The sequence below is a fragment of the Brassica rapa genome, chromosome A09, assembly GCF_000309985.2.
Source record: "Brassica rapa cultivar Chiifu-401-42 chromosome A09, CAAS_Brap_v3.01, whole genome shotgun sequence".
NCBI classification, from domain to species: domain Eukaryota; kingdom Viridiplantae; phylum Streptophyta; class Magnoliopsida; order Brassicales; family Brassicaceae; genus Brassica; species Brassica rapa.
The window spans coordinates 20471035-20498152 of record NC_024803.2 but is presented as its reverse complement, the minus strand read 5'-3'; the positions used below and the strand labels follow the sequence as shown (position 1 = coordinate 20498152).

The 27118-nt window shown below is 40.3% G+C and overlaps 4 non-coding genes across 4 annotated transcripts; 2 read left to right on the top strand and 2 right to left on the bottom strand.

Annotated features, from left to right (window-relative positions):
* Positions 1-1044: 1044 nt before the first annotated feature.
* On the top strand, positions 1045-1150 carry LOC117128681. The gene has a single exon (XR_004452075.1). It is a non-coding gene; the product is annotated as a small nucleolar RNA R71 (small nucleolar RNA).
* Positions 1151-17157: 16007 nt separating this feature from the next.
* On the bottom strand, positions 17158-17229 carry TRNAD-GUC. Its single transcript has one exon. It is a non-coding gene; the product is annotated as a tRNA-Asp (tRNA).
* A 724-nt stretch (positions 17230-17953) lies between these two features.
* Positions 17954-18060, bottom strand: LOC117128666. The gene has a single exon (XR_004452061.1). It is a non-coding gene; the product is annotated as a small nucleolar RNA R71 (small nucleolar RNA).
* An 8703-nt stretch (positions 18061-26763) lies between these two features.
* Positions 26764-26874, top strand: LOC117128674. Its single transcript, XR_004452069.1, has one exon. It is a non-coding gene; the product is annotated as a small nucleolar RNA R71 (small nucleolar RNA).
* Positions 26875-27118: the final 244 nt, after the last annotated feature.

Sequence of the window (27118 nt, the reverse complement as noted above, 5' to 3'; positions counted from 1 at the left end):
TCGGACTCACTCTGTCGATAGATGGTTGGCTCAACCGATCGATCGATTTTATCATAGAAATGGGAGGGTGGGTGAGGATGCTTAGCTGCGAATTCCTCATGAGTTAGAATTCGAACTGCATTGCATTCAGTTGATTTAGCGGACGACATCAATCGATGACTGGAGTAATCCGTCCATTGATCTTTGTCATGGTCTGTCGATCGATGCGAGTTCGTCGACATCGGTCGACACCATTGGGATCCGCCGAGACTCATGGAGCTTTCGATTTCGAAGTCTCCTTCCTCAAGCTTTTCATGTCTCACCACTTGCCAGAAATCATCATCTATGATGGCATTTACGTGGTGTTTTCTTTTATCAGCTTATGCCTCTCTAGCGAAAGCTTCTTGCCTCTTTATAGTCTCGCCAGTTTGAATTACTTGCGTTTCAAGTTTTCTCACCTGAGTCCTTAAGGTCTCGATTTTGGTGTTCAGATTGTTGTAGGCGGAGTCTATTTTACCGTTGAAATCCACGGTGATTTGTTCTTGTCCCAACAGTACTCGATCAAACATTTCTTCTATCTTGCTTTCCTGGGTCTGGGGTGGTGGATTCTGGTAGTAAGAGTTTGAGTAGCTTTTGCTGTTGTTTAAGGGTTTTTGAAATTGTGAACTCTCGTTACTTCTTTGACCATTTCCAAAGAAGTTTCTGTTTCCGCCCTGGTTTCCAAATTTTTGGAATCCGGTACCTCCGATGTAGTTCACATTTTCTTCTCCTTCCATATTTGCTACTTCTCCTTCAGCTAAACAGACTTGCTTCCTAAGAAACTCGTGCACCACATCTAACTTAGCTCTTACTTCGTCCATCTGTTCCTTCCCGATAGAGGCTACAGACTTCTTACGTTCAGAGTCAGTGTTTTTGGTGCTGCTGCTGTTAGCGAGGTTTTCGATAAGTATCATAGCTTCCAACGGATTCCGAGTAGTGAAGTTTCCTTCACTTGCCGTATCAAGAGTCATTTGATACTGTAAGGCGAGACCTCGGAAGAAAGTGCTTAGCAGCTGCCCTTCGTTAAATCCGTGGTGTGGACAGTCTCGCAGGAAGAACCTAAATCTAATCCACGCATCTTTGAAGGACTCTCCAGCCTCCTGCGAGAATGTTGAAATTTTGTTCCGAAGTTCTTCAGCGCGTTTCATCGAAGAAGTTTCGTAAGAAAGCATTCTTGATGACGGCCCATGATGTTAAGGATCTTGTGGGTTGCTGCCTAAGCCAGTGCATCCCTTCTCCATTCAGCGTGTATCTGAAGAGCTTGCACAGCAGGTAATCTTCGGGGACTCCTTCCATCCGAATAGCAGCGATTAGATCCTCGAACCATTCTAGATGGTCCATAGGATGCTCGTGCGGTAACCTAGAGTAGGGTATCTGCGACACGAGAGTGTAGTATTGAGGCTTCAGCTCGAAATTCTGCTTCTGGATCTCCGGAAGTCGAATAGCTGATCTGTTGGAATAGTACTCATCTGGGCGATTGTAGTCGGCCAGTGGTTTTGATCGAGCGTCCTCGTCTACAGGTTGAGCAGCTCCTGTAGCATCAGCATCAGGGATTACAGTCCCCTGAGCGTCTATTTTCTGACATGTTGCATTACGCAGATGACCCTTCTGGTCATACCGGTTTCCGTTCTCGTCCAGTGTTAGGATAATAATGTTTACCATTTTTGACGACACGGTATCGATCGACGTACGAGGTGTAGTATCGATCGTTATCGAATGATTAGGATCAATCGACGATGAAGGTCTGGTGTCGGCCGACGGTTGGTTGTGTGTATCGATCGACGACGAAGTTGTTGTGTCGAGCGATGTGGAACGTTGACCTCTACGGATGGTGCGTTCCAAATGAGCAGGATCGTCTGAGAACAGCAAGTCTTTCTCCTTGTTGCTTCTTGTACCGCTGGGCATGCACCTGAAAAGACAAGAAAAAGATTATGTTAGAAAGGGGGTAGAGAAAAGAATAAGAATCAATAAAACTAAATCTAATGGCGATCAAAGCTCCCTGGCAACGGCGCCAAATTTGATACCACTCAAATTACCCTAACGAGTGTTACTCTCATCAAAATAGGTTCAGATGTAGTACTTAGGGATCGAATTCACAAGGAGCTAGGGAACAATTAAATCTAGTGTTTATTAATTCTAAGAGTTGTAAATGTTTAAATGAAATAGCAATAGTAACAAGCGAAGTAAATAGTAAATGTAACTTGGTTGGAAATGATATTAGATGCAGGGCCACTATTCAGGTTTTGGAGATTATAATATCTATAGATGCCTAATTGTTGCATGCATGATATGTTAGGACTCAACCGCTTAACTCAGTGATCAGCTGTCGCATGTTTCACTGGTTAACAAGCTAGATCTCGTGTCTCAACGGTTAGTATGTTGACAACGAAAGAGTGTCGATCGATGGTCCTATTGGGCGTCGACCGATACACCTTTGCCTACGTCGACCGATAGTCAGTTGAGAACATCGGTCGACGGGTTCTAGCCAGGCCTATGCGCGAGTATGATATGCCCTATTAAGATACTAAATTGGCGGGTAGCCCTCTCTAGCACTCCTAATATGATGGATAGATGTCAGGATGAGATAACAAGGGTGCTTGAGTATGCAATCCTATGATCAAGTTCTAGTTAGCAAGGCTAAAACAAGCAATGAATACAAATCTATCAGGAATATCACAACAAGGGAGATCTATAGTTTGGGGCTAATCCCACAAACCTATCTGAACCCTGGATCTAATAAATGAACTACTCAGACATAGCAAAGCAATTCATAACAATGAAGAAATGGAAATTCATAGAATAGATGAAAAGAAATGAAAACAAGGAGTTCCAATCACATGTGATCTTCTCTCCAAAACTCTCTCTTCTCTCTCAAAGTAAAACTGTAACAAAAAGCTCTCTTCTGCCGTCAAAACACTTAGGCAGTATATAATCTACTAGGTTAAAAACTCGTCAGGGCATTTTCGTAATTTGGCTTGGCCTTGGGTTTTAAGTCCGCTGGATCCAAAATGTCGCGTGTCCAATGTCTCGACATCGATCGACGGTACTTGTGTACATCGATCGATATTAATCTTCATCTGTCGAGGCATCTCTTGGTGTCGATCGACAGCACTGGATGCGCATCGATCGATTGTCCTTCCTCTCGTCGACCTCTACATGGTCAGCTCGGGTGAAATGTCCTTTTTTAGCTCCAAAATGCTCCAAAGTCATAGCTTTACTCTGAAATGCACATGAACCTGAAAACATACCTAGAAGAGTAGAAAACATAGATATATATATAGTAAAACACCTATATACCATGGATGAAAACGGGTCAAATCCAAGGAATATCAGACACCCATGGTTGGATAAACTGCCAGGATACATATTCGAGCTGGAAGAAGTTGAGGAAAGGATGCACATGTCTAAGGCCTCACACCTTGCGGTCCCTAAATATCAGAGACCACCTATCTGGACAAAGGAAGCTACTGGATTTCACAAGAGATTGAAGATGATACATAATCCTGTGAAGATTGTGGTTCAATGTGCTGTGATCGAAGTTGAATTTCCTATCCCACCAGATAGATGTATGCAGTTAAGTCCTTACATTGGGGTACTTGATTATCCTCTACATGCATAAGCTTCTCAAAGAGGGTTGCGATTTAGAGACGAAGTTGATAAGGGCCCAGCATAAGCAGCAACGATCAACACCGACCAGATACCATTGAACGACACCACAGTGCAATATCGAACGATATCTACTATCAGGCATCGATCGACGCTACCACTTCTTCATCGATCGACACTGGACGAGTATTAGGGCAGAAAGAGTTCGATGTGTGTGGACACCTTAGGATGGAGATACCACCATGCGATCAAACAAGTCTGGGGGAAAGAAGAGGAGGAATTGGAAGAAGAGAAAAAGGATCAGGGGTGATTCTCAGTTATCATTTACCCTCGCTTCTAAGATGGTGTCAGAAAATCCAGAGTGCGCAGCAGATGCTTCTCACAGCCATTTTCAAAGCTTCGAGCACTCCTTATTGCGGAGATGATAGACAAAGGAGAAGAGTCTATGGAGGAGGCTTTCACACAGGAATGATAAAGCTTCAGAGAGTAGACATTGAGACTTGTTTGGAGCGAGTTCTCATTCTCATCCGGACTAAATTAGATCTCCAAAGTCAAGCTAGATGACTATAACAAAGCGCTGAGTGGGAGGCAACCCACTGTTAGGTTTGTTTTAAATTTGGTTTTACTTTCATTTATTATTAATTCTTTGTTTTCTAATGATTTCAGGTTAAAAAAAATGATGGATGAACAGTGCAACGGCACTGTAGTGACCACACTGTAGCAGAGGCATTGTAGCATCGATCGACACTGTAGCAAGGACATCGATCGACACTGTAGCAAACAAATCAATCGACACTGTAGCAAAAAATCGGGAGTTATTGTAGCAGTGTTACTGTAGCAGAACACTGTTCATCGGAAAAATATTTATTTAGATAATTGGTTTTATTATGTACTTACTTTTAGTGTTTTATTTATGTTAGGTAAAAAGAAAAAGATCCAAGGTCCAAGAGTTCTGAACTAGCATAGATCGACGGCCGGCCAGCGTATCGATCGACAGAGCATCATATGTATCGATCGCCACTTAACTGTGTTGATCGATACTCACATGAATGGCATGTATACTCGCGAAACCTTGTTAATATTTTCCTTATGATTTATTTTCTCACCAATTTTAGACTGTATAACACTGGTCACGGTGTTGTTTAAGTTTGCAGGAGGTTTTACTTATATTGTGTTTTAGTTAGCTATTTAGGAAAAAAAAAACCGAGTAGACTATTCCTCAGCACATTGACCGATGAGACCAGCTCGATATTGATCGACAGCACTTCAGACCCAACGATCGATTGTCTCTTCATTTTGTCGAATGATTGCTCTAGCCATCGACAGATGAGGCCATGTCGCTATCAGTCGACAATACTTCATCAACAACGATCGATTGTCACTTCATTGTGTCGATCGACACTGAGCAGGTCATCGTTCTTACTTGTTATATTACGTACTTATGATTATTTATCTCCATAACTCTGACTAGATATACCCTGGGGACAGTGTAATTTAAGTCTGGGGATGTTTACTGATTTTAATGTGTTCATGAGTCTTATCAAAATGTTTTAAAAAGAGTTTTATTGACTCAAGAAGGGGATAATGTACTTATTAGATTTTTGCTTTTTATCTAACCATTCTTTTGCACTATTCTAGACTTACTGATTGCAGATAGTACTAAAGATACTAAAGTGGATCAACCTGTCAACTATTCACACTTGCTGAGATTGTTTAAGGGAACCAAAGCTGACCTCCAACACTAAACCTGACACAACTGTTTGTCTTGGGGCTTGGTATACATGGGATCAGATTCTTCAAACAAGTATGGAAGGTAAGCCTTGTGTAGATTTATCACATTTTCTCTTTCTATTTCGACCCTAGATTTATAGGTAGAGATATTTATAATTAAAAGAAAAAAATATATATATATAATAGGTGTTACTTAGGTGGAATCCGAACAGGACTTTGTGGCTACAACCATTAAGGTTTGCTTCATAAAGATTCCAACAAAAAGAATTCGAACGGGACTTAGTGGTGGCAATCATCAAGGTTCGATTCACATGAATTCTTAGATATAGGTAAAAAAGAAGTGAACAGGACTTGGTGGCAACCACCATTAAGGCTTAATTCATGGAAGCATGTCCAATCTTGGTCAATGATCCTGCAATGGGAACAGACTTTTACTAAAGAGTGAAATTAGTAGAGAGAAAAGATAATAACTAACTTTTACCTGCAGATCGAGATACTTGTTTGAAAATCCTTGCATCATGTGATCGATACTCCCAAGGTAAAGCCATCACTTTTATTTATGTTAAGAAATGAGGTTGGTAGAGGGGAATGTATGACGTGATTTGTTAAGTTGCTGGCTAGGTGAATTTGGTTGCTAAGCTAGGATATGGTATAATGTGCTTTTGTGATTAGGACTTCTTAGATGTGTATTGAAATATTGCAGAGGTGATGATTCTAAGTTTTAAATCATGTGAGTCCCTGCTGTTTTCAAACTTCTTTCAGAGAGGCTGCCCGTATGTTTTGCTTAAGGACAAGCAAAAAGGTAAGTCGGGGGAGTTGATAGACCATGGATTTTACCTACTTTCAGCCATGGTCTATAACTGTTGTAATAACTAATTACTATTATATAGAGTCTATTTGGAATATTTATAGGTTCAGGTAGTTTCTAGAGAAATATGGTGATTTTGGAGCCTTTTGAGGTGCAGAACTGCAAAGGCGTGTCAGATTTCTATCAATGGATGGAGACCTTCCCACCGTTAGATATAACCCATATTTTGACACAAGATAGAATATTGAGTTATCTTTCCAATTCTGCCGGTCTAAGGTTATGCCCGTTTTACTGAAGAGTGGTAAGTCTGCCTCGCGAGAGGAAGCTGTCGAGGAGATGAAGGACTGTCGATCGACGTTACAGCATTGGTGTCGGTCGAAAGTGATGAAAGAATATGGGGTGAACATATTTTTTGACCGACTGAAGCCCAGAAGTAACCACAAATGACCAGAATGTCCTTGGACGACCAAAAACCCTATCAACGTTATTTCTAAGTCATTGTTGACAGCTAAACTCTTGTTTTTAGTGAGGAGAGAAAGGATGAACTCCATCAGAGTCCTCCTGGAACTCCATTGGTTTTGGTTTTATATTATTTTTGCTTTTCATCTATTCATCTATGATTTCTGTGACAAACTTCATGTCTGAATAGATTCACCTGTTAGGTTTAGGGTTCAGATAAGTTATGAAGGATTAGCCCAAAATATAGAACTGCTAAGTTGTGATATATATCATAGGATTGTTCTTACTGCTTGTGTTCTAGAGTCATGAACTAGAACCCTGATCTTAGAATCATTAGGCACAATTGTGAATGCTTGGTCTTTTCTCTGAATTGTATTCTATTGAGCTAGGATTGCTAGAAACATACGAAAGTTGATTTAGGAACACTACTGAACACATATTCAACCTGATCGTAAAGCTTGCTAGAAGCGATATCGATCGATGATCCAATAGATTAATAGATCGATATTGTGAAAGGTATATTGATTGATATTCCTATAGAATAATCGATCGACACTTTCTTGTGATCAATAAACGAGAGTTGAGATCCAAGATCTAGATATTAGACTGTCTATACAACGGAAGTTGTTAGATTTGTACTCCTAGTTGAGTTCTATAATATCTTGCAAGCAACAATTAGGCTCTATATCATTATAATCCAGATTACCTGAATAGAAATCCTAGATCTAGCAACCATCTTTCCATCAAACAACTCTCTGCCAAGCTGAAAAATTGTCTTGTTCAACTTGTTTACTGCTTTATTTACTGCTTTGCTATATTTATTTACTGCTTTATAAACTATTAGCCTAGCTTAATCATATAGCTATTAGATCTAATTGGTTCCCTAGCTCCCTGTGAATTTGACCCCTAAGTACTACAACTCGACCTCTTATTTGAGAGAGTAAATCCCTCCTTAGGTAATTTGAGGGTAATTTGAGTGATATCAATGTTTTACCTAGAGACAAACTTTTAGAGAGATACATTTTTGGAGGCAGACATTTTCTACACTTACGAAGAGAGCTTAGGATTGGAGAGAGAGGTTTGAACTTCATAAACAGAGAAGATCTTAAACTCCATTGTTCTATTTACTCTGCTTTGTTTATTCTTCATATTTATATTATTGAGTATTATTCTGACCATCATAATGTTTCTTATGAATATGTTTGAGTAGTCTTACGTTTAGATTTAGGTTTCTCATATGGTTGATATACGTATTGCTAACTTGAACTGTTGCTAGGGTATTTAAAATATAGTTCTTCATCTAGTTGTTCTTAATGCTAAGTTTAGGATTGATCACCCTTTAACTTAGATCCTAGGATTAATTGAGACAAGCGATAGCTTGACTCAATACCTGAAAGTTGTTGTACTATTGCTTCTGCTGAAAATCAGATTTTTTTCCCTCGAACTGATTTTTATTCTGAAAACCTAGGTTGAAAACTTTCTGATTTTGTTGGTTTCCAAAGTTTTGATTGCTGGTAGATCCCCTAACCACCAATGAATTTCACATTAGTTTGCAGATCTGAATCATCAGCAGTAAGCTCATGGTTAATCTGATCACTCTGATCTTCCACGACATTAACTGACTTCCGATCTCTCTTCATAAGCATCTCAATGTTGGCATTCAGCTCTTCAATCTTCTGAGAATCAGACCCATAATTTTTCTTGAGTCTATCTAACTGTGACCTGCGATTTGCTTGACTAGATGACAGGTTGTCTATCAAGATGTAAGCTTCTTCCACTGTCTTGGTCATGAATTCGTCACTACTAGCAGTGTCCATGGCATTCTGATGGTTCTCATTGACCCCATGATAGAATTTATTCAGTAAGTTCACATCAGTGTAATCATGGTCGGGGTAATCCAGCGTGTACTCCTTCAAACGCTCCCAAGCCTCATGAAAACTCTCAGAACCAAACTTATGAAAATTTCAAATCTTACACTCAGATATGTGGACCTCGACTTAGTAAAGAAGTGTCCCAGAAAAGCAGCCTTTGTCTCCTCCCAATCAGTAAGAGAACCTGGTGCTAAAGACTTCAACCATTTGACAGCCATTTCAATCAAGGAGAAAGGGAACAGTCTGCACTTCAAAGCACCCTCAGGAACTCCATTATGCATGTTGGTGTTGCACAGTCGCTCAAAATGCTCCAACTGATGCATTGGATTCTCTGAAGGAAGCCCATGAAGCTGGTTATGTTGTACCAAATTAATGAAACCAGTATTGATCTCAAAGTCTCTCCTCTCAATAGGAGGTGGACGAATCCCATCACAATCTGTGTAGAAAGCATCAGGGGTGTCATAATACGCAAGTGTCATCCTAGGTATCCCCTAATTCGCAGCATGTTGTCTCGCAGCTACACCAGGCTGCTGATTGTTACTAGCATTGTTGCCATTTTGTCCACCAACAGGAAGTAAATTCTGGCCATTGTTGTTACCCTACTGATTTCGAGGATTATCTTGAAACTAGTTGTTCTAGTTGTCATCCATGTCAATCTTTTCAATTTCTTCCACTACCTCAACAGTTGCAGGTCCTTTCTTTTCCTTTGTCTCTCAAGGCGACCAAACTCTAACTCCAAAGATATTAAATTTGATGACCTTTGATTCCTAGTATGAAATCTGCTCATATACCAGAGAGCACAAACAAAGAAAAAAAAAAGGAATGTTAAACAAAGGGAATTCGGCTAAAAACAACCTCAACTTTACATGAATTGCCAGAAGAAACATGAATTTTTGGACTGACAAAAAAAAACACAAAACTTTCATTGACTTTAGAATTAATTAACAATGTTTTTGTTGACTTGCCAATTTAGCACACCGTCATAAAATTTAACAGATGGTTTCTAAAAATAAATAAATAGATCCCTCGTTTTGAACCAAGGTTGGTTGGTTGGGTCAAATGACAAGGTAATTTACAACTAAGTTAGTGACATTTTCAATGGAGTTACTAACACATTTCGTTTTATTTGGTACTCATTGAATATAAAAAAATTCTCTAAAAACTTATAAAGATTTAAAATTCCCGAAAATTAAAAAAATATAGAAAGTTTTGTAAAATTAATTTCAAAACTAATTTTCATTTTTTTTAAAACAATTGCTATAAAAGTTGAAATTAATTATACACACATAAAAAGATACTCACATATTAAAATTAAATTAAAATGCTTAAAATAAATATTGTACCCATTATGAGTGCGATTTTAATTTTTAGCTGATAATTGTAACTTTAATTTTTTGCATTTTCTTTGAATTTTTAAAAATTTTGGAATTTTATTTTTAAAATTATTTTGGAATTCTTTTCATTTTTAACAAAAAAATTTATATATAATTCAATTTTTGTATTACTATTTCTTGAAGTTTTTTATATTTTTTGGAATTTTAAAGATCTTTTTAAGTTTGCAGAGATTTTTTTAATATTCAGTCAGTACCAAATAAAACTAAATGTGTTTGTAACTTCATTGAAAGTGTCAGTAGGCCAATGGTAAAATGCCTTGCTATTTGTCCCATTCAATCTGAGTTCGAAACCAAGGATCTACTTCTTTTTATTTTAAAATCATGTAAAAGGAAACGACGTCGTTTCACTTAACGCCAACATTTAACGTCTAGTTAACGTTGTCTTAACTGTGGGTTCACGGTGTGTTAATATGGCCAGTCAATCCTAAGTTGCTTAACAAACTAAAAAAGTCAATAAAAGTAAAGTGTTTTTTTGGCCAAGCTCGAGTACAGATTTTTTTTTGGCAATTCATGCAAAGTTTGTGTTTATTTTGGCCGAATTCTCGTTAAACAAAATATAAGAAAATGCAATAATCTGAAATTGTTCTTTTACTCTAAGGTGACCAATTGGTCCTAGCAACGGCGCCAAAAACTTGTTAATGTTAGGTTTTTATCCGATTATCTAACTGCAAGTATACAGTAAAGTATGCAGTAGTAATACATAATCGAATCCACAAGGACCGATGACCACACGTATAGTAGCAAACAAGTTACTAGCTAAAAGCGATCAAAGAAATTTGTTTGTTTGGTTTTCAGTTTCTTAATTCAAATAAGCAAGAGCAAGCAAACAAGAGGCAATCAAAACAAGTTTGTAAATAATTAAAACAAGCGTTGTGCACTGGGAATTCTCAGGGATCTCTCTTCAGCAATGATCATGCAACAAACAGGCAGGGAAACAAAGTACAACAACGTCTCGATCTCAAATAACAATATTAGAATTAACCTACTTCCGTAGCGCTAACACCCTATGCTCAAAATCCTATATGCTAGCTTTCACTGTATCTCAGATTTATTTATTTTTTTTTAAATAATTCTTCTTTATTTATTTTGCAAATGACGAATTACAAAATTTTTGACCTACCTTTACCAAAAAATGAAAAATTGCAGGGACTTAACAATGCCCTTAAAAGATACTTAACCAAGTACCCAAATAAGTGAGAGAGGAGCTGCTTGTGATTCTCATGTTTCTAGATAGAGGATCAAGCTTCAGTCTGATGGTTTGTTTAACCTCTTGAATGATGGCTTGAGGAGGTCTACTCACGCTGGAGTGGAGGCGACCATTTCTTTCTTTCCAAATCATGTACACAATCGCTTGGAAGACGAGTTTGATTATCAAGAGAATGTTAGGATCTGTTGAAGAAGTCTTTAGCCACCTGAGACAATCTTCAAACCCTGTGGGAGGATTCACTTGGATGCGAGAGCAGAAGTACACCCATATCTAAAAGCTGTATACACAGTCAAAGAACAAGTGCTGTCTAGACTCTTCACACCCTGAACAAAGGAGACAGTTTGGAGGTACTTCAAGACCCCAAACTCTAATCCTGTTTCGAGTTGCCAATCTGTTCCAGGCCCCAACCAAGAGATAAACGCATGCTTGGGGATTCTTCCTGCAAACCAGACTTGAGAGTGCCAAAAAACCGGAGGATTTGGAGGGTGAAGAGTAGACCACGTCTTGGCGGTAGAGAAAACATTTGAAAGGGAATCATTTCCCATTCTCCATAGGTACTTATCATCGCTTGATGAAATCACAATCGGCTCAGACGGAGGCAGACATTGCTTAAGCAAGGTGATTATGGCGTTTCTACTACGAGAAGCACTTAACCACCATTCTCCATTCACTAAAGCTTCTGCCACTGTCACATCCTTGTGCAGACCTGAAACTGCTGGGCCTCTGTCATCAGTCAATTGAATCAAGGGACCTAGAGCCGTCCAATTATCTTACCAGAAGCTAGCAGTCGTGCCAGAACCCACTTCGCAGACAACAAAGGGTCTTGCTAGCATTCTTAGTTTGCACAGTTGTATCTCAGATTTTAAAAAAGCTTTAGGTTCTGGTTTGAACAGTTTCAATTTTTAATGTTTTAAAAACACAACACATCACTACGCTATGATCAACTTGATATTGTGTACAGAAGATGCTTGTCAACAATTGATTTTGAACATCAAGAGAGTATATTTTAGCTATATTGAATCATTATTTTCCCGTTTCTTTGGCTCTTTCTTCTCCTTTTATAGGTCTTTCCGGCGGATCATAACGGTGACGCATCTCGGCAAAGATTAGGTAATTTTATGATTGATTTTAATACCTTTGATTTTTGTACGTTTACGTTGACTTGCCGAGCGGTGTGTTAGATTCCTTGAGCTCGGATGGGATTTGACCTTTGTGAGCCGATGTTTACATTTTGGGCTTTAATGATACTCGATTTTGGGCTTTATCGTATTCAGGTTGAACCGGCTCTAACAATTAATATGTATTTTGTATCATAAAAGTGCTTTGCTCTTATCTAAAGGCAAAGCCTATGAATCACACATTTACCAAGAAACGGACTGGAGTGTGTGTGCCAACGAAAAAAAATAATATCGTTACTCGTTAATTTAGGCCAGTAACTAACGCTTCTTAAGCGATTTTTTGTTTCAAAAAAAAAAAAAAAAAAAAAAAAAAAAAAAAACTAACGCTTCTTAAGCGATTATTTCAGCTAGTGAATTCCAAATCGAGCTCATACTTTGAAAGGGATCTGACCTAGATAAATCTAATCCAATATTAAGGTTCATTCGATTTTTATAATATCCATGTCAACTATAAACATTTAAAGGTCTCACTGATGACCATTCTGAAAACAAAAGCAGCGAATAGAAAAAAAATGTAAAGGAATAAAATTGAAAGAACGAAAAGAAATGGTTATTCCATTTCATATTTAACAAGAAATAACTTAATTATTTATTTTTCTACAAAAAAAAAAGAATAGTAGAAAATAAGAAGAAAAAATCAATACCATTAAAAGAGGATCATTCCCAAATTATATCATTAATGAAAATTACATTTTTCTCAAAACACCCTTATTTTTCTAACGAATTGATAAAATTCACTAATGGAATTTAAGTCTTTTGGTTTTAGGCCTACAGATACACCTAAATAGATCTATAAATAATGGTCTATATATATTTAAAAGATATACTAAATTTAAATTTAATATAAGTATAAATATATTATGAACTAGAAATAAATTCATAAACATGAAATATTATTTTCTTAAATATATGTATCAATAAATTGATCATCTGAATATTATACCGATTTTCAATACAAATCCAAACCTTATATCCTACACCATATATCATATATATATATTTGAATATCATATTTCCATGTACAATGTCATTTTATACATAATATTGATATGGCAATTACGAGTGTTCAAGAATATTTTAAAAACTATCTTAAAATCAAATTTTAAATCTAAAAAAAAACACAAACTTATAATAGGTTATTAATAATAAAAATAAATTAATATTGTCATATGAATAAGATTTTTTAATTCTAAGGAATCACTAATTTATGTAATATTAAAAAATATATGAGAAATTTAATCATTTAAAAAAAAATACTATCAGATATTTTGTGTCTTATCGGATCAATGGTATCAGATCTCAGGTTAATATTGAGTTTGGGATTTTTACCGGGTTATATCGGATTTATAATTAACAAATTTTTGATTAAATCCGAAACGGATTTGGCGATTTAGGCAAAGATAGGCGTATCAGACGAAGTTCACACTCTAAACTCCGCAGAGGAAAGTCATCGAGAAAGTATATGTTTATAAAAATAATAAAAAAATTCTGAGCTCATACTTCTATTAGTAGTGAGCTCTTATCATTCATTTCCTTCATACCTTCCCTTCTTCAAATCTTCTCTAGCTTCTCTCCTAAATTTTAGCTTTCAAAATGTCTTCCTCCCAAGGTGGCAAGAGAAGTTCCGACGTTGAGATGGGCGAGACAACCACCCTGGCTCCGATTCCGACTTCCTCTGTTGAAGCGCCAGCTTGCGTCGCCGGCCATCTTTCTTTCCGAAAGAAACTAGCTCGACGTAAAGCCGAGAAGGAGCCAGTTCGAGCTGGTACCGAGTTCCCATCTTCTTCTGCTCTGGCCGTTGCTCCGGATCGCAGAACCGAGGTCCAGGTTCTGCAGGACGCAGGAACCCTCGCTGGCACGAGTGTTCCATGTGTTCCGGATACTTCGGTTCTTCCAGCCGGTTCGTCCATGACTCCGATTCTTGTCGGGATAAGGAGCGGGCCGCTGAGTCTATGCCTCCTCCCCCGGCTAGAAAAGAGATCGTCCTAGCGCTGCGTGCTCCTAGTGCTGTTCCGATCGCTCAGCCTAAGGGCCGGAAGAAGAAATTTACCAAGGGTGGTGATGGGGAATCTTCGCAGCAAGGAGGCTCGAGTCTAGCGTCGAGGCTCCGCGGAAAGGTTTGTCGCCTGTTTTGTGGTTTTTTTTTATATGACTCCTTTTTTGTTTATATCTCTAACTGTTTTCTCGTCTCGCAGTTGATGTCGTTGATCGATGGGATGATCAGCGAGTGCGGTTCCGAGGTCAGTCATCTTGCTGGGGAGTTGACAGAGCTGCAAGGTAGATGATCTGAGACTGAAGCCATGCTGACGGCTGTCAAGGATTCTCACTCCGCGAAGGTGTCCAAACTCGAGGTTGAGATCGGGGAGCTCGAGAGGGATCTTGGGAAGAAAGCTAGCTCTTTACTTAAGGAGAAGAAGGCCAAGAAGGCCAAATCTTCGGAGGTGCGTCGACTTCAGCGTTAGATCGAGGGTGACGTAGGATCGGCGAGCCGTGGGATCCGAGAGGCCACGCATGCTCTCCACTCTGAGTTCCAGCCTTGTTTGGCAAACATCTCTGCCTTTCTTGGCTCTCTCGAGTGCATCCGGAGCAGGGATTTGGCCTTGGCGAAGATTGAGGGCGGGATGGCTGTAGTTCGGGCGTTCCAGAGCGAGACTCCTTGGTCCTTAGAGGCCGAAGAGACCCGGTTGTCTGATTGCAAGGGAGATTTGGCAGCCGTGGATGGAGATTTTGATCTCGTCCTAGCTGACCTGAAATCCGCGTGCTTCCTTCCGACGTGGTCAGAAGACCCAGAGGGGAAAGATCCCGTGGTCGGAGAAAATGGGGGTGACGCGGTTCCAAGCTTGGACGAAGTGATGGGTGAAGAGAGAGCTTGAATTCAGAAGATGACTATGGTTTAGATCTCTTGTGAGAGATTTTTTTTTTGTGTTGATGTTTGGGCCTTAAGTGGCTTTATTTCATGTTTCGGGACTGGCCGTTTGTGGCTTCGAATCCCTGCCGTGTTGCGGCTTTCTTTTTATTATAAGATGATCAATTTGTGTTTTTCGTAAGTTAGTGTATGCTATGGAAGGAAGATGATGAGTTGTCGTCTCATATCCTTCTTCGATGTGAAATGCTTTGTTCGCGATCTTTCGAGAGTTTTTCCATTTCGCGAGATATCTGAAGATGTTGAATATAAACATAGAGGCATGGTTTTAGGATCTCATATCTTTTCGATATCATGCCTTAAGATGTTAGAGACCATTGTGCTGGGTTTAGGGCAAGACCTAGGTTTACTTTTGGTTTTAAGATTTATGTGGTGACTAGCCGGCTATCAATTTATCTGTCGCGATTTTAACCTGATTCGTACCGATTTAAAGTCCGCGATAGGTTCTCGGCTTATTGATATTACGTGTATACGCACACCAATTAACCTAATGTGCACACTACCTCAATCGAATGGTATGTCGATGTAGCACTTTAGGATCGAATCCACAGAGACCAACGATTACACTTTATCTTTATGGGATCAATACTTAGCTAAAACAATGATGGGTTTTGAGATTAAGGTTTCGTAACAAGCAAGTAATAAGATTAATTAAAGATTTCAGATGATTAAAATGCTATTCTAGGGTGGTTTGGTTGGGTGTTAAACAAGTGTGAGCCAAACAATTATTCAAGTTCGATTAAAGACCAGTTTAGAACTCGGATCACTTAAGGTAGATGATATATGGTGTTTTATACATCTTGTATATATGCTTTTCAATTGGTTTTCAACTCTTTATCGAGTCTTCCTAGTCCTTTTCGAGTCATTACAGGTCTGGAGTTGCATTGGATGGGAGATGGACCAGCTGGAACAAAAGAGGCAGAAAACAGTGCAATTTCGTGATTTTCACGCAGAACAGTCTTGATGACTGTTTCAGATAGCGGAGCAACCCGAGTGACTGTTCCGAGTGCCTGTTCCAGCGGCAGAGATTTTTAAGGAAACTACAATCTATTTCGGGATTTGCCCTAATCTCTCTACTTTCTCTCCCAGCCGCATGTGGCTTGGATATATCTTCTTTTTCTGTTTCTTTTTATTATTTCTACGCTTTTTCTCTGAGAAAACCAGACCTTAGAGTTGGAGACTTGAGATTTTGCTACTTTGTAAAGGGAGAAGGCCATCTGTCTCGATTTAGAGAAGAACCCCCTGAACCCTATTACTTTATTTCAGTCATATTTCATGTTGTTTTATACCTCTGTCTCTGTGTTTTCTTGTTTCATGGCTGAGTAGTCAGCTTGCTTAGTCTAGGGTGTTAGATCCGTGAGCTTGACATAAATAAGTTATAAATCAATTGTCTTCATTCACTTCTGTTCTTAAGGCTTGCATCAAGTTAACCACTTAGTGCCTGATTCTAGGTTTAATCTATTTATCAAAACTGTTATAGGTTGCTCTATCGGACCAGCGAAAGTAGATGTTAGGGTGTTTTGTGAACATATCGGACTTTATCTCTATTGCTTGCTGTTGCATCTTGATCCAAACGAGAGTTTAGGTATCAAGATCGATCAGCATAGGGGGCAGTACCACGACAGTGGACTGTTCTATTTGAGTGATCCGAGTTCTAGACTTGCTCTTAATTGAACTTGGATAATTTTTTGGCTCAAACTTGTTTAACACCCGACTAAACCACCCTAGGCTAGCATTTTAATTATCTGAATACTTTAATTAATCTTGTTACTTGTTTCTCACGAAACCCTCAAATCTTAAAACCCCCATATTGTTTTAGCTAAGTATTGATCTCATAAAGATAAAGTGTAACCGTTGGTCTCTGTGGATTCGATCCTAAAGTGCTACATCGACATACCATTCGATTGTGGTAGTGTGCACATTACGTTAATTGGTGTGCGTATACACATAATATCAGTTTGGCGCCGTTGCCGGGGATCGAACCCGGGTCACCCGCATGACAGGCGGGAATACTTACCACTATACTACAACGACCTCTATTTATTTTTACCTTTATTTTTCGGTTATTTATTTAGTCTAAGACCTCTAACTTGCTCTATCCTTTTTATTGTAACTAATGTTCCAGGTGCATGATCAGTAGACATACTCGGAAAAATGCACAAGGAGAATTGATTACACTTACCAACCAGGAGCTAGGAAGGTTAGAAAGAACAAATCGTCAACAGCCAAGGCAAACCGACACAACTATGGGTGATCACGCCAATCAAGAGCAACTCACTGCTCAGTTGCAACAGATGCAACAACAGATGCTTCAAATGCAGCAGACCATCCAAGCTCAGCAGGATGCTGCTGAACAGGCTGCTCTCGCGCGGCAGGAACAACAGGCGCAGACTGTTCCAATCGGGCAGAGAAACCTTCTTTGTAACATCCCTACTACGCGCTCTGCCATTGTTCCTCCATCCTGCACCAGGCAGGACTTCGAGATCAAGCCTGCTTTAATTGGTCTAGTACAGAGAAAGGTGTTCTCTGGTCTCTCTACAGAAATTCCAATGGAGCAAATTGAGAGCTTCGAAAAAGTCTGCAGTTTCACTCGCGCGAATGGTGTTCCACCAGATTACATCAGGTGCATGTTATTCCCATTCTCTCTTGATGGAAAAGCTGCACGGTGGTTGAACTCTCTCCCTACCGGCTCTCTCATTCATGGGAACATGTCCGATCAGCGTTCCTCAGCCATTTCTACTCTAAGGCGAGAACAGCTGCATTGAAGAACAAGATCACCTCCTTCAGACAGCTCATTGATGAGCCTTTCTGCGACGCATGGGAGCGCTTCAATGACTATCGCAGAGAATGTCCTCACCATGGATTTGATGATGATTACCTTCTGGACATTTTCTATGATGGCGTGGACTGGAAATACCAAGGTGCTCTAAACTCTGCGAGAAATGGAGACTTCATGACTCAAACCACTGATGGAGCATTTAAGCTGATTGAGAACATATCTGCTAGCTCAGCTAATAAGAAAGAGGAGAGTGATTTCTCCATGAAAGGGAACAGTTCCGACACCCAGAAAATAGATGAGCTGACTGCCAAAGTTGATCAGCTACTGAAAAACAACCAAGGGCACGTCTTCAGCATGGAGCAAGCTACGACCGGGCATATTCAGAACCAGAACAAGCGACAACCGCAGAGCAATCAGCAAGCTGTTCCAGCTAACGGGAACAGTCAACCAGATGAGTTCAAGGGTCTCAGTATGATGATGCAACAGCTTTTGCAGGGTCAGCAGGTTCAGGCCAAGGTCATGAATCAGGTAACGACGAAAATGGACACCAGGATGGGCAACATGTTCACTGAGCTGAATAACAAGTATGACACTCTTGCGATCCACCTAAGAAAGATCGATGTTCAGCTTGCTCAAACAGCTGAGAGTGTCAAGAGGCAACAAGAGACGCTCCCTGGAAAAACTGATAAAAATCCTAGGACTGAGCACTGTAGAGCAGCCGTTCGCTGATACTGTTCTAGGCACAGAAGAGAACACAGAGCAGTCTGCTAGATCTGGAGTGACTGCTCCTAGCGAACCTGCTGAAACTCCACCAGTGCGAGACTATGTTCCTAAGGTTCCCTATCCAATTCCACCTAAACATCTGATGGATCCCATTAGTGAAGAGCAGCTGATAGGTTTTAACAAGATGGTGAGAAGGCTTCCAAAAGAACTTGCATTCGAAGATGCTCTGCAGATTCGGTCATTGCTCAAGTTCTTTAAAAACTGTAGAGAGACTCAAGAGGAGATCAAGGTCCTCTATACCAAAGCACTGTCTACACCAGCACTAAAGGTATTGCCTAAGGTTGATGATCCTGGAAAATTTGTTTTCCCATATTCCATCGCAGGAGCGACCTTCAAGGACGCTCTTTGTAACTCTGGTTCTTGTGTGAATCTCGTCTCAAAGGCTATTGTTAACGGTTTGGGTATTGCCGATGTTGAGCGTTCTCAGGTGACCCTGACCTTTGCAAACTCTTCCAGAGCAGTCCCATATGGAACCATCTGCAGCCTTCATGTTCAAGTAGGGGAATGCATTGTTCCTACTGAGTTTGAAGTTGTTGAGATGAACAAGGATCATGAGATGCCTTTGATATTTGGAAGGACATTCATGGCTACTGTTGGAGCAACCATCGATATGCCCAACAAGAGAGTCTGCTTCTCCAACACCAACAAGAAAGTTTTCTACAAGGCTGTACCCACCAGATCTTTCTCATCACACGCCTCTTGCATCTCAGTGTTTGATGTAGAAAATTTGAAGGTTGTTCCAGAGAAGGAGCATGGTGATAAGGGTGAGAGCAGGCTGTTCTCTGATGAAGATCCTAGCACTGATCCTACTAAATTCAGAGGGAATTCAAGGGTGAAACAGAAAGTCCAAAAGAAAATGGTCAAGGGAGATCCTACAATGACTTTGATACCTCTCAAGTGTGATGAGAACTCCATTGAGTATGAGGTAAAGTGCAAGGGTACCTCCAAACCGTTCTCTAAAGTCAGAGCCATTATCACACATGAGCTGAAGGAGAAAGGGGAAGATGCTGTGAAAGGGTTGTTGAGCAGGGTTTTGAAGCTGAACATGTCTGATTGTGGAGCTTGTTTTGGAACAAGCCCTCCTGCTCAACCCGACTGATCCCAGTCACCAAGTCAAGCTAGAGACTTAAACCAAGCACTTAGTGGGACGCAACCCACTGGTAAGTGTAAATATAACTTGGTTTTATTTTTGGTTGCTTATTTTCGTTTTAGTTTATTGAGTCTCAGGTCAAAAAGCAAAAAAATCCGAGATACTTCAAAAATTATGGGTTGCAGAAACGGAACAACCTGCCCCCTGAAAAGAGCGGTTGTTCCAGGTGACCATCTGACGATATAACACCAATATTTGCATGGAGCACCCGCTCCACTCAGGTAAGTATCTCAACCAAAAAAAAATGTTTATTCTTGTTTTCACCTTCTTTCTGATTTATTTTCACACCAGGGATAGTGTGAAGTAAGTCTGGGGGAGGGTTTTCGTCGTTTACTAACTCGTTTCTTTCTTTTGTTTTTCTTTTGGGTCACTTTGAGACTGTTTTTATGATCCAGTCAGTCAAAACTTTGTGGGAATTAGGACCTTATTTCGTGTTGATCACTGACCACCTCGTGCTTTACTTATCTTATTCAGTGACCTTAGCAGTGGTGAAAGACACACATGTGGACCTGGAACATCCTGACATATCTCACATGATTCTCCGGAAGTTCTCAGCCGATCAGGTTACACTGGGTAGACTTAACTCCATCTTACTTGAACCTAATCTTGACTGAAATTCTTCTTGTTATGGGCATTAGATCAGGGAAACGAGAACACACTCCGGACTTCTTATCCTTTTTATCCATCTTGCTGATCATGAGTGGCTAGCTCATTTTTACCTAGTTCCCACCTGCACCTTAGCCTTTATTCCACCTTCAAGCATTTGTTTTTCAGTGTCATATGTGCAGATAAGTGCAAAAAGGTCGGAGCGGAAATGATCAACGCAGCCTCCTACTCGTCACTGGTGCAGAAATTCTGTCAGAAAGGAGAACAAGCATATTAATGGAGCAACCGCTCCATAACCAATGAACTTCGCAAGAGAAGGGAGAACCAGAATGGTTGCGAAATCAGAACCACCAGTGGCACTCAGAACCATCATGTATGACCTCCTTCTTCGTCACATCACCATATCAGTCTTCAAAAAAAAAAAAAAAAAAAAAAAACCAAATGAAGGTGATGGAGAAGGGTATGAAATCAAAGAAACATGAACCACTGGGAAGATCGAGCAAAGGAGTGGGTACCAAAAGGAAAGTGGAACGCAGAACAATCAGTTGCCTGTTCCGTCATCAGAACAGTCGCACCAGATAGAGCAAAAACGAGTAGAGGCAGTGGACATCAATGGATCTATCCTCTCATGCCATTTTGTGTGATATCATGCATCCTCTTCAATGAAATGGTAGCCCCTAAACACTCTTAACTCCACCATTAAATAGCCTGTTCCACACCTAGACCGTCTACCCTGAATGATGCCTGTGATGAGAAGCTCACGCTACTCTTAAATGAATGTAGGGAGTTCTGTCTCGATAGTGTTGTTTTTCAGGTTTGAGATGAAGAGTATGGAGCCGATTTTTGAACAGCAGTCAGTGGGGTTCCGGTAAGGGTGTGTTGTCCTAGTTTTACTGCTTGTATGGTTCAGAGATTCGTGGTTAAAGTATGTTTGCTGAGAATAGGAGAGTTCCCACACTTTCAAACCTTTCTCCCTGTTCTTGATACTTGACATTGTTTGAGGACAAACAAGGATCTAAGTCTGGGGGAATTGATATATGGTGTTTTATACATCTTGTATATATGCTTTTCAATTGTTTTTCAAGTCTTTATCGAGTCTTCCTAGTCTTTTTCGAGTCATTACAGGTCTGGAGTTGCATTGGAGGGGAGATGGACCAGCTGGAACAAAAGAGGCAGAAAACAGTGCAAATTGGTGATTTTCACGCAGAACAGTCTTGATGACTGTTCCAAATAGCGAAGCAACCCGAATGACTGTTCCGAGTGCCTGTTCCAGCGGCAGAGATTTTTAAGGAAACTACAACCTATTTCGGAATTTGCCCTAATCTCTCTATTTTCTCTCTCAGCCGCATGTGGCTTGGATATATCTTCTTTTTCTGTTTCTTTTGATTATTTCTACGCTTTTTCTTTGAGAAGAAACCAGACCTTAGAGTTGGAGACTTGAGATTTTGCTACTTTGTAAAGGGAGAAGACCATCTTTCTCGATTTAGAGAAGAACCCCCTGAACCCTATTACTTTATTTCAGTCATATTTCATGTTGGTTTATACCTCTGTCTCTGTGTTTTCTTGTTTCATGGCTGAATAGTTAGCTTGCTTAGTCTAGGGTGTTAGGGTGTTAGATCCGTGAGCTTGACATAAATAAGTTATAAATCGATTGTCTTCATTCACTGTTGTTCTTAAGGCTTGCATCAAGTTAACCACTTAGTGCCTGATTCTAGATTTAATCTATTCATCAAAAGTGTTATAGGTTGCTAGACATAACTTGAATGAGCATCATATCCCTAACCAGCAAAAGTAGATGTTAGGGTGTTTTGTGAACATATCGGACTTGATCTCTATTTCTTGCTGTCGCGTCTTGATCCAAACGAGAGTTTAGGTATCAAGATCGATCAGCATAGGGGGCAGTACCACGACAGTGGACTGTTCTATTTGAGTGAACCGAGTTCTAGACTTGCTCTTAATTGAACTTGAATAATTGTTTGGCTCACACTTGTTTAACACCCGATCAAACCACCCTAGGCTAGAATTTTAATTATCTGAATACTTTAATTAATCTTGTTACTTGTTTCTCACGAAACCCTCAAATCTTAAAATCCCAATATTGTTTTAGCTAAGTATTGATCCCATAAAGATAAAGTGTAACCGTTGGTCTCTGTGGATTCGATCCTAAAGTGCTACATCGACATACCATTCGATTGTGGTAGTGTGCACATTAGGTTAATTGGTGTGCGTATACACGTAATATCAATAGATCAGCCCACTGTCGTGGTGCTTCACCTTTTGTCAATCGATCTCAGTACCTAAACTGTCTGTTGGACTGAGATGTGATGACAAACATTAAGATCAAGTCCGATATGTTCACAAAACACCCTAACATCTACTTTCGCTGGTTAGGGATATGATGCTCATTCAAGTTATGTCTAGCAAACTTTTGATGAATCGATTAAACCTAGAATAAGGCACTAAGTGGTTAACTTGATGCAAGCCTTAAGAACAACAGTGAATGAAGACAACCGATTTATAACTTATTTATGTCAAGCTCACAGATCTAACACCCTAGACTAAGCAAGCTGACTACTCAGCCATGAAGCAAGAAAACACAGAGACAGAGATATAAAGCAACATGAAATATGACTGAAATAAAGTAATAGGGTTCAGGGGGTTCTTCTCTAAATCGAGACAGATGGCCTTCTCCCTTTACAAAGTAGCAAAATCTCAAGTCTCCAACTCTAAGGTCTGGTTTCTTCTCAAAGAAAAAGCGTAGAATGTAAAAAGAAAGAGAAAAATATGATATATCAAAGCCACAGGCGGCTGGGAGAGAAAAATGGGATAATTAGGGTAAATCCTGTAATGACTTGTAGTTTCCTTAAAACTCTCTGCCGCTGGAACAGGCAGTCGGAGCAACCCGCTCTATCCAGAACAGTCACTCGGGTTGCTCCGCTATCCGGAACAGGCATCAAGACTGTTCTGCGTGAAAATCACCAAATTGCACTGTTTTCTGCCTCTTTTGTTCCAGGTGGTTCATCTCCCATCCAGTGCAACTCCAGACCAGTAATGACTCGAAAAGGACTACGAAGACTCGATAAAGACTTGAAAACCAATTGAAAAGCATATATACAAAATGTATATAACACCATATATCAATTCCCCCTGACTTAGATCCTTGTTTGTCCTCAAACAATGTCAAGTATCAAGAACATGGAGAAAGGTTTGAAAGTGTGGGAACTCTCCTATTCTCAGCAACCATACTTTAACCATGAATCTCTGAACCATACAAGCAGTAAAACTAGGAAACACACCCTTACCGGAACCCCACTGACTGTTGTTCAGAAATCGGCTCCATACTCTTCATCTCAAACCTGAAAAAGCAACACTATCGAGACAAAACTCACTACATTCATTTAAGAGTAGCATGAGCTTCTCATCACAGGCATCATTCAGGATAGATGGTCTAGGCGTGAAACAGGCTATTTAATGATGGAGTTAAAAGTGTTTAGGGGCTACCATTTTATTAAAGAGGATGCAGGATATCGCACAAAATGGCAAGAGAGGATAGATCCATTGATGTCCACAGTCTCTACTCGTTTTTGCTCTATCTGGTGCAACTATTCTGATGACGGAACAGGCAACTGATTATTCTGCGTTCCACTTTCCTTTTGGTACCCAATCCTTTGCTCTATCTTCCCAGTGGCTCATGTTTCTTTGATTTCTTCCCCTTCTCCATCACCTTATTTTGGTTCTTTTTTTTTTTTTGAAGAATGATATGGTGATGTGACGAAGAAGGAGGTCATACATGATGGTTCTGAGTGCCACTGGTGGTTCTGATTTCGCAACCATTCTGGTTCTCCACCTCTGCTCTTGCGCAGTTCATTGTGAGATATGTCAGGATGTTCCAGGTCCACATGTGTGTCTTTCACCACTGATAAGGTCACTGAATAAGGTAACTAAAGCACGAGGTGGTCAGTGATCAACACGAAATAAGGTCCTAATTCCCACAAAGTTTTGACTGACTCGATCATAAAAACAGTCTCAAAATGACCCAAAAGAAAAACAAAAGAAAGAAACGAGTTAGTAAAACGACGAAAACCCTCCCCCAGACTTACTTCACACCATCCCTGGTGTAAAAATAAATCAGAAAGAAGGTTAAAACAAGAATAGACATTTTTTTGGTTGAGATACTTACCTGAGTGGAGCGGGCGCTCCATGAAAATTCTAGGTGTTCTATCGTCATATGGTCGCCTGGAACAGCCGCTCTTTTCAGAGGGTAGGTTGTTCCATTGCTGCAACCCAGAATTTTTGAAGTATCTCGGGTTTTTTTGCTTTTTGACCTGAGACTCAATAAACTAAAACAAAAAATAAGTAAACAAAAACAAAACGAACTTATATGTACACTTACCAGTGGGTTGCCTCCCACCAAGCGCTTGGTTTAAGTCACTAGCTTGACTTGGTGATAGGGATCAGTCTGGTTGAGCAGGAGGGCCTGTTCCAAAACAAGCAATCAAACATGTTCAGCTTCAAAACCCTGCTCAACAACCCTTTCACAGCAGCTTCCCCTTTCTCCTTCAGCTCATGTGTGAGAATGGCTCTGACTTTAGAGAACGGTTTGGAGGTACCCTTGCACTTTACCTCATACTCAATGGAGTTCTCATCACACTTGAGAGGTATCAAAGTCATCCTAGGATAACCCTTGACCCTTTTCTTCTGGACTTTCTGTTTCACCCTTGAATTCCTTCTGAATTTAGTAGGATCAGTGCTATGATCTTCATCAAAGAACAGCCTGCTCTCACCCTTATCACCATGCTCCTTCTCTGGAACAACCTTCAGCTTTTCTACATCAAATACTGAGATGCAAGAGGCGTGTGATGAGGAAGATCTGGTGGGTACAGCCTTGTAGAAAACTTTCTTGTTAATGTTGGAGAAGCAGAGTCTCTTGTTGGGCATATCGATGATTGCTCCAACAGTAGCCATGAATGTCCTTCCAAATATCAAAGGCATCTCATGATCCTTGTTCATCTCAACAACTTGAAACTCAGCAGAAACAACGCATTCCCCTACTTGAACATGAAGGTTGCGGATGGTTCCATATGGGACTGCTCTGGAAGAGTTTGCAAAGGTCAGGGTCAGCTGAGAACGCTCAACATCAGCAATACCCAAATCGTCTACAATAGCCTTTGAGACGAGATTCACACAAGAACCAGAGTCACAAAGAGCGTCCTTGAAGGTTGTTCATGCGATGGAACATGGAAAAGCAAACTTTCCAGGATCATCAACCTTAGGCAATACCTTCAGGGCTGGTGTAGACAGTGCTTTGGTATAGAGGACCTTGATCTCTGCTTGAGTCTCTAAAGTTTTTAAAGAACTTGAGAATAGATGAATCTGTAGAGCATCTTCAAATGAAAGTTCTTTAGGAAGCCTTGTCACCATCTTGTTAAAACCTATCAGCTGCTCTTCACTAATGGGATCCATCAGATGTCTAGGTGGAATTGGATAGGGAACCTTAGGAACATACACTTGCACTGGTGGAGTTTCAGCAGGTTCGCTAAGAGCAGTTACTGTAGAGCTAGTAGGCTGCTCTGCTCTCTCTTCTGCGCCTAGAACAGTCTCAGTGAACGGCTGCTCTATTGCATTACAGTTCTCAGTCCTAGGATTTTTATCAATTCTTCCATGGAGCGTCTCTTGTTGCCTCTTGACACTCTCAACTGTTTGAGCAAGATGAACATTGATCTTTCTTATGTGGATCGCAAGATTGTCATAGTTGTTATTCAGCTCAGTGAACATGTTGCCCATCCTGGTGTCCATTTCCGTGGTTACCTGATTCAACGCCTTGGCCTGAACCTACTGACCCTGAAAAAACTGTTGCTTCATCATACTCAGACCCTTCATCTCATCTGATTGATTGTTCCCGGTAGCTGGAACAACTTGCTGATTGTTATGCGGTTGTCGCTGGTTCTGGTTCTGAATCTACCCGGCCGTAGCTTGCTCCATGTTGAAGACGTTCCCTTGGTTGTTTTTCAGTAGCTGATCAACCTTGGTAGTCAGCTCATCTATTTTCTGGGTGTCAGAACTGTTCCCTTTCTTGGAGCAATCACTCTCCTCTTTCTTATTAGCTGAGCTAGCAGCCATGTTCTCAATCAGCTTAAACGCTCCATCAGTGTTTTGAGTCATGAAGTCTCCATCGCTCGCAGAGTTTAAAGCACCTTGGTATTTCCAGTCCTCACCATCATAGAAAATGTCCAGGAGGTAATCATCATCAAATCCATGGTGAAGACATTCTCTCCGATAGTCATTGAAGCGCTCCCATGTGTCGCAGAAAGGCTCATCAGTGAGCTGTCTGAAGGAGGTGATCTTATTCCTCAATGAAGCTGTTCTCGTCTTAGAGTAGAAATGCCTGAGGAACGCTGATCGGACCTGTTCCCATGAAGTGAGAGAGCCGGTAGGGAGAGATTTCAACCACCGTGCAGCTTTTCCATCAAGAGAGAATGTGAATAACATGCACCTGATGTAGTCTGGTGGAACACCATTCACACGAGTGAAACTGCAGACTTTTTCGAAGCTCTCAATATGCTCCATTGGAATTTCTGTAGGGAGACCAGAGAACACCTTTCTCT